We start from the raw sequence: 7,219 nt of genomic DNA, 5'->3' as shown, positions 1-7,219 counted from the left end.
AGCTTGATATCCGACCTTCCCAAACTCTTTTTCTGTATCTTTTCATTTTGACAAAGCCTGGGGTAGCGAAGAAGAAAGCTTCCTGGGTTTCTTTCCGAGTTGCTTAAGGAAAGAAAGTTTTTTCCATGTATGACGAATACTTTAGGGATTTTAAGAACTATTATTTTAAGGTCCGAGCTGCTGAGGATGTTCACCCTTTTTTCTTGGATGAGAACAATGAGCCCGCCTTTCCCTTATGCTGGCAAAAGAATGTTGTAGTATCTAGGTATTCTTAGGAGAGCTTGGATGAGGTCGAGCAGGCCTTTGTGAAGGTGTTAGAGGAAAATTGGGGAGAGCCTCCCCATCTAGATACGAAAAAGTTTTTAGGGGATCCTTCCCTTCTTAAGGCTGAACTGGGTATGGTGTTCTTTCTGCATTTGTATGTTTTGTCGATCTGTATCGTTCTCTCTTGTGACTGGTTTTCGTTTTTGTCTTTTTCAGAGATGGTGAAGTCTGCTAATTCTATGAGGCATTTTCGCAAGGCCAAGAAGGCAACGACCACTCTAAACATCTCGTCCAAGACGTCTGGAGAAGGATCGTCTCAGGTTTCTTTGAAGAAGTCAAACTCGGACACTGCGGAGTTGAGAAAAGTCATCTCAACTCCCTAAGTTCGCTTGGTTCCCTCTGATCCTCCCCATTCGACTTCTGGTGCTGCTTCCTTTCCCACTGCTGGTCCTCCTCCCAAAAAATAGAAGACTGTGGAAAAACAAAAAGCTGTGGATCCCTTCGACTTGGATGCCCCTGATTTTGATGTTGTGGGGTTTGTTGATAATCAAATAGCTCCTTTTGGCTGACTTTCGATGGATGATGTGTCCCTTCTTCAACACTTGAATTTTATTACTAGTAACAGTATCCGGATGGCCCATATGGGCGCGGCCTTATATCGCACTGTTTAGGGTTTCCCCGTCCATGCAACAAAAGCTTTTCTTGAGGATGCCAAGTCCGAGTTTAATAGAATTAAAGGCTTAAAGGATGAGCTGGACACTAGGGTGGCTAAGTTAGAGCTGGACTTGGATAAGGAGAAGTTTTGAGCTGTCGAGGCTGAGGCGACTACAAAATTGGTGGAGGAGATGACGAAGAAACACAAAGAGAGTTATACCCGTACGTATGCCGAGGTGTTGGAGCTAAGGGAAAGGCTTGAATCTGCTTTTCTGAATTATGCTGATCTTCAGGGCCATCTGGTGGATACAGTGACAGGTGCTTATGAGAACCTAAAGGCACAGGTCCGAGTTCTTGCTCCTAAACTCGACCTGACGCTTTTTAGCTTGGACAATGTATTAGAAAATGATAAAATAGTGCTTGCCTCAGATGACGAGGATGATGAGCCTCCTCCTTCTGCACCACCAACCAAGGCTTCTGGAGCCACAACATCTTTAAATCCTTCTGTTGAGGTCGACCCTTACCAGCCTGATCCGGATTGTGAAATTCTTAACCGTGAGGATAGAACTGTAGACGCCGTCCCTGTGAATATCTTTCTTCCTCCTTCTGCTACTGATGCTGCCACTGGGGAAACCTTGCACCCCTTATGATTTATGTTTTTTTATCTCCCCAGCCCGACTTGTGGGTTTTTGAATTCTGGTTTTTGTAACTTTGATTATAACTTGGCTCTTTTGACTGTTAGTTGCTTCTGTGCAACTTAGTAGATAAACAAGAATGCTTTTGAACTCTTGAGGCCCTCTCTCAGGTCACCTTCTGAGTCTTTTTAGTAATTGCTAATTGTTCTTTTGCAAGCTTTGTAACTTTTGTAGATTTTTATAGAGTGTTGGTACGCTACTTGTCCGACCTCTTTTTGATTAGATCTTTTATCTGTCTTCTGGTTGGGCGAGATGTCCCTTAGGGCTATCTTGTTTGACAACTTTTTAGTGTTCTGGTAGAACCCTTTTTAGTTAGTCTTTTAACAATTTCAATAGCCTTGTTGTGGAGTCGTGGTTTTTTTGGGCAGAGCTTGTGTCCCTTTTAGCGCACGCTTTTTGTTGGCCCGCCTTCTTTTGTCGATCCTTACTAAGTTATTTTCAGTAATCCATTTTTAGTTAGACCTTGTCAGGCCACTTTTTATGGATTACTTTTCATAACTTCTTGCATTGTTCGTTGTGTCCGACCTCTTTGTAAGTTATTTTTAGTAGTCAATTTTTAGTCAGACATTGTCAGGCCATTTTTTTATGGATTACTTTTTATAACTTCTTGCATTGGTCGTTGTGTCCGACCTCTTTGTAAGTTATTTTTAGTAGTCCATTTTTAGTCAGACCTCGTCAGGCCACTTTTTATGGATTACTTTTTTATAACTTCTTGCATTAATATATTTTTGTCGCTTTCATCTTAGCCGATTTTGTCGAAATCGGGCGATGAATTCTGTTTTCACTTTTGCCGACCTTGTCGAAGTTGGGCGATGAATTCTATTTTCATCTTTGCCGACTTTTATCGTGATTGGGAGGTGAATTTGGTTTTCACCTCGCCGACCTTATTGTGGTTGAGCAGTGAATTTTTGCGCTCAGATTAATGCGTCTTGGTAGGGAATTTTTAGAATCTGAAAAATTTATTCAAGTAGAAAAATAGGCATGTAGATAGGAATATATACATATAAATGTTTACCCTTCTAAGTTGGGCAATTCTATAGATCTTGGTTTGGTGCCTCATTAAAAGATCTTTAATACTTTCTAACTATAGTACCTTTTTAGATTACAGGTGTGCCATGACCTTGGTAGCTCTCTTCCCTCGAGGTCAGACACCTTGTAGTAGCCTTTTCCCAGTACCTCTACAACTCGGTAAGGACCTTTCCAGTTAGCTGCTAGCTTCTCTTCTCCTGACCGACCTGCTCCGATGTCGTTTCGAATTAGGATGAGAACGTTGTTGGCGAAGCTTCGCTGGATCACTCTTTGATTGTACCTTGAAGTCATTTGACATTTTAACGCTTCCTTTCTAATCTGAGCTCTTTCTCGGACTTCTAGAATTAAGTCGAGTTCTTCCCGTTGATTTTGGGAGTTGGCCTCTTCGTCGTAGAGGATCCTTCTAAGGGATCCTTCCTCTATCTCTACTGGGATCATTGCCTCCATTCTGTAAGCAAGTCGGAAGGGCGATTCTCCTGTGGTGGAGTGTGGAGTTGTCCGATATGCCCATAGGACTTAGGGAGCTCTTCAGCCCAGGCTCCTTTTGCGTCCTATAGTCTCTGTTTCAACCTAGCTAGTATGACTTTGTTGGCAGTTTCTGCCTGTCCATTAGCTTGTGGGTGTTCTACGGATGTGAATTGGTGCTTTATTTTCAAGTCGGTTGCCAAGTTCCTGAAACCTGTATCAGTAAATTGAGTGCCATTATCCATGGTGATGGAGTATGGGACCCCAAACATTGTAATAATGTTCCTATATAGGAATTTCTGACTTCTTTGGGTGCTGGCATTAGCTAGGGGTTCTGCCTCAATCCATTTTGTGAAATAGTCTATCCCTACAATGAGGAACTTGACTTGTCCCGATCCTTGGGGAAAGGGTCCAAGGATGTCCAGCCCCCACTTTGTGAACTGCCAAGGTGAGATTACACTGATGATGAGCTCCTCTGGTGGGGCGATGTGAAAGTTAGCATGCTTCTGACATGGTGGACATGTCTTGACGAACTCTGTCGCTTCTCTTTGCAAGTTTGGCAAGAAGAATCCAGCTCGTAGTATCTTTTTGGAAAGAGCTCGTGCCCCCAAGTGGTTACCACACATGACACTGTGTACTTCTTCCAGGACTTCCCTTGTATTTGAAGGCGCTACACATTTTAGGAGGGGTGTTGAAATCCCTCTCCTATATAAGATGTCACCCATTATAGTGTAGTACCGGGCTTCTCGTATCAACCTCTTTGCCTCCTTTTTATCTGCGGGGAGTGCCTCTGACTTGAGGTAATTGATTATGGAGGTCATCCACCCTTGATCCTGACCTGATATGGTTAGAAATTTTTCTTCTTCTGAGATTGATGGGCTTTGCAGCGTTTCTTGGATGAGACTTCTATTATTGCCCCCTGGTTTGGTGCTGGCTAATTTTGAGAGGACATCAGCTCGGGAATTTTGCTCTTGTGGTATATGTTGGATCTCATATTCCCCGAATTGTCTGAGCTGTTCTCTGATTTTGTGCAGGTATTTTTTTATGGTGGAATCCTTAGCTTGGTAGTTCCCTTCTATTTGAGAGGTAACTATTTGCGAATCACTGAAGATGGTGAGTTTTTGGACTCCTACCTCCTTAGCTAGCCTCAAACCAACCAGTAATGCCTCGTATTTAGCTTGATTGTTTGAATCAGGGAATTCAAATTTTAGTGAGAGTTCGATTTGGGTCTGATGAGTGGATAATTTATACGCCTTTTGGCACTGTTTTTAGTATGTTTTTAGTATATTTTAGTTAGTTTTTATTATATTTTTATTAGTTTTTATTTAAAATTCACTTTTCTGGACTTTACTATGAGTTTGTGTTTTTTGTGATTTCAGGTATTTTCTGGTTGAAATTGAGGGACCTGAGCAAAAATCTGATTCAGAGGCTGAAAAAGGACTACAGATGCTGTTGGATTCTGACCTCCCTACACTCGAAGTGGATTTTCTGGAGCTACAGAAGCTCAATTGGTGTTCTCTCAATTGCGTTGGAAAGTAGACATTCTGGGCTTTCCAGCAATATATAATAGTCCATACTTTGCCCAAGATTTGATGGCCCAAATTGGCGTTCCAAGTCAGCTTAAGAATTCTGGCGTTTAACGCCAAAACTGGCATAAAAGCTGGAGTTAAACGCCCAAACTGGCACAAAAGCTGGCGTTTAATTCCAAGAAAAGTCTCTACACATGAAAGCTTCAATGCTCAGCCCAAGCACACACCAAGTGGGCCCCGGAAGTGGATTTTTTACACTAAACACCCCCTAGCTTACTCATTTTTTGTAACCCTAGGTCACTAGTTTACTATAAAAACTACTTTTAGTAATTCATCTTGTACCTCATAACACTTTACACGTTTCATATTGTATCTTCTACGGCATGAGTCTCTAAACCCCATTGTTGGGGGTGAGGAGTTATGCTGTGTTTCGATGAATTAATGAAATTACTACTGTTTTCCATTCTATCATGCTTGCTTCTATTCTAAGATATTCATTCGCACTTCAACCTGATGAATGTGATGATCTATGACACTCATCATCATTCTCACCTATGAACGCGTGCCTGACAACCACTTCCGTTCTACATGCAATCAAGCTTGAATGTGTATCTCTTGGGTTTCTAATCTAAGATTGAAACCTTCGTGGTATAGGCTAGAATTATTGGCGATCATTCTTGAGATCCGGAAAGTCTAAACCTTGTCTGTGGTATTCCGAGTAGGATCTGGGAAGGGATGACTGTGACGAGCTTCAAACTCGCGATTGTTGGGCGTGTGACAGACGCAAAAGGATCAATGGATCCTATTCCAACATGATCGAGAATCGACAGATGATTAGCCGTGCGGTGATAGCGCATTTGGAACATTTTCACTGAGAGGACGGGAAGTAGCCATTGACAACGGTGATGCCCAACATAAAGCTTGCCATGGAAGGAGCCTTGCGTGTGTGAAGAAGAAGATAGTAGGAAAGCAAAGATTCAGAGGACGGAGCATCTCCAAAACCTCAACCTGTTCTCCATTACTGCAAAACAAGTATTTATTTCATGTTCTTTTATTTTTTACAATTAAATATGAGAATTATTGATATCCTGACTAAGAGTTACAAGATAACCATAGCTTGCTTCAAGCTGACAATCTCCGTGGGATCGACCCTTACTCACGTAAGCTATTACTTGGACGACCCAGTGCACTTGCTGGTTAGTTGTGCGGAATTGCAAAAGTGTGATTGTGATTTCGTGCACTAGGGTCCCCTGATCACTTTCTATTATCACACATACGGCACTCCCGGTTTTGTTTGAAGAACCGTCCACGTAGAGATTCTATTTTGTGGGTTTTCCCGGGGTATCAGTGTACTCGGTGATGAAATCGGCTAGATATTGTGATTTGATGGCGGTCTGAGCTTCATATTGAAGGTCAAATTCGGACAACTCGACCGCCCTCTGCAAGATTCTTCCAGCTAAATCTATTTTCTGTAGGATGCCTTTTATGGGCTTATTGGTCCGAACCTTGATAGTGTGCGCTTGAAAGTACCGGCAGAGTCTTCGAGAAGTGAGTATGAGTGTGTACAAAAACTTTTCTATCTTTTGATAGTTTAGTTCGGCCCCATGTAAAGCTTTGCTGATGAAGTAGATGGGTTGCTGCCCACCTTCGTCTTCTCTGACTAGTGCTGAAGCGATTGTACGATTTTCCACTGCGAGATATAATATGAGTACTTCTCCCTGCCGTGGTCGAGTAAGAATGGGTGGTTACCCCAAGAATTTTTTGAAATCTTGGAAGGCTTGCTCGCATTCTGCAGTCCATTCAAACCTCCTTCCTTTCCTTAATGTGGCGTAAAAGGGGAGAGATCTTATGGCGGATCCAGCTAGAAATCTGGACAAGGCTGCCAGTCTTCCGTTGAGCTGTTGTACCTCCTTAACGCAAGTTAGACATTTCATGTCGAGTATAGCCCGTCATTTATCCAGGTTCACCTCAATTCCTCTTTGCGTGAGCCTAAAGCCCAAGAATTTGCTAGCTTCTACCGTAAAGGAGCATTTCGCGGGATTAAGTCGCATATCATGCTTTCTTATGGTATCGAACACCTTAGTGAGGTCAGACAATAATGATTCCTCGCTTTATATTTTTACCAGCATGTCATCTACATAAATCTCCATTAGCTTTCCGATGTGGTCGGCGAAGATTTTGTTCATCAATCTTTGGTAGGTAGCCCCTGCATTCTTGAGTCCGAAGGGCATGACTATATAGCAATAGTTTGCTTTTGGGGTCAGGAACGACGTCTTTCTTGGTCGGGTTGATACATCGGGATCTGGTTGTATCCTGAGTAAGCATCCATGAAGGAGAGGTACTGATAGCCTAATGAGGCGTCGACTAGTGTGTCGATGTTTGGGAGCAGATAGGGATCTTTTGGGCAGGCTTTGTTGAGGTCGGTGTAATCAGTGTACATTCGCCACTTCCCATTTGACTTTTTGACCAACACCACATTGGCTAGCCACAATGGATATTTTACCTCCCTTATGAACCCTACCTCCAATAAGGCCTGTACCTGCTCCTCTACAGCTTGCGATCTTTCCGGGCCGAGCTTCCTTC

The sequence above is a fragment of the Arachis hypogaea genome, chromosome 18 (assembly GCF_003086295.3).
Source record: "Arachis hypogaea cultivar Tifrunner chromosome 18, arahy.Tifrunner.gnm2.J5K5, whole genome shotgun sequence".
Classification (NCBI taxonomy): domain Eukaryota; kingdom Viridiplantae; phylum Streptophyta; class Magnoliopsida; order Fabales; family Fabaceae; genus Arachis; species Arachis hypogaea.
This window is presented reverse-complemented; position numbering follows the sequence as displayed.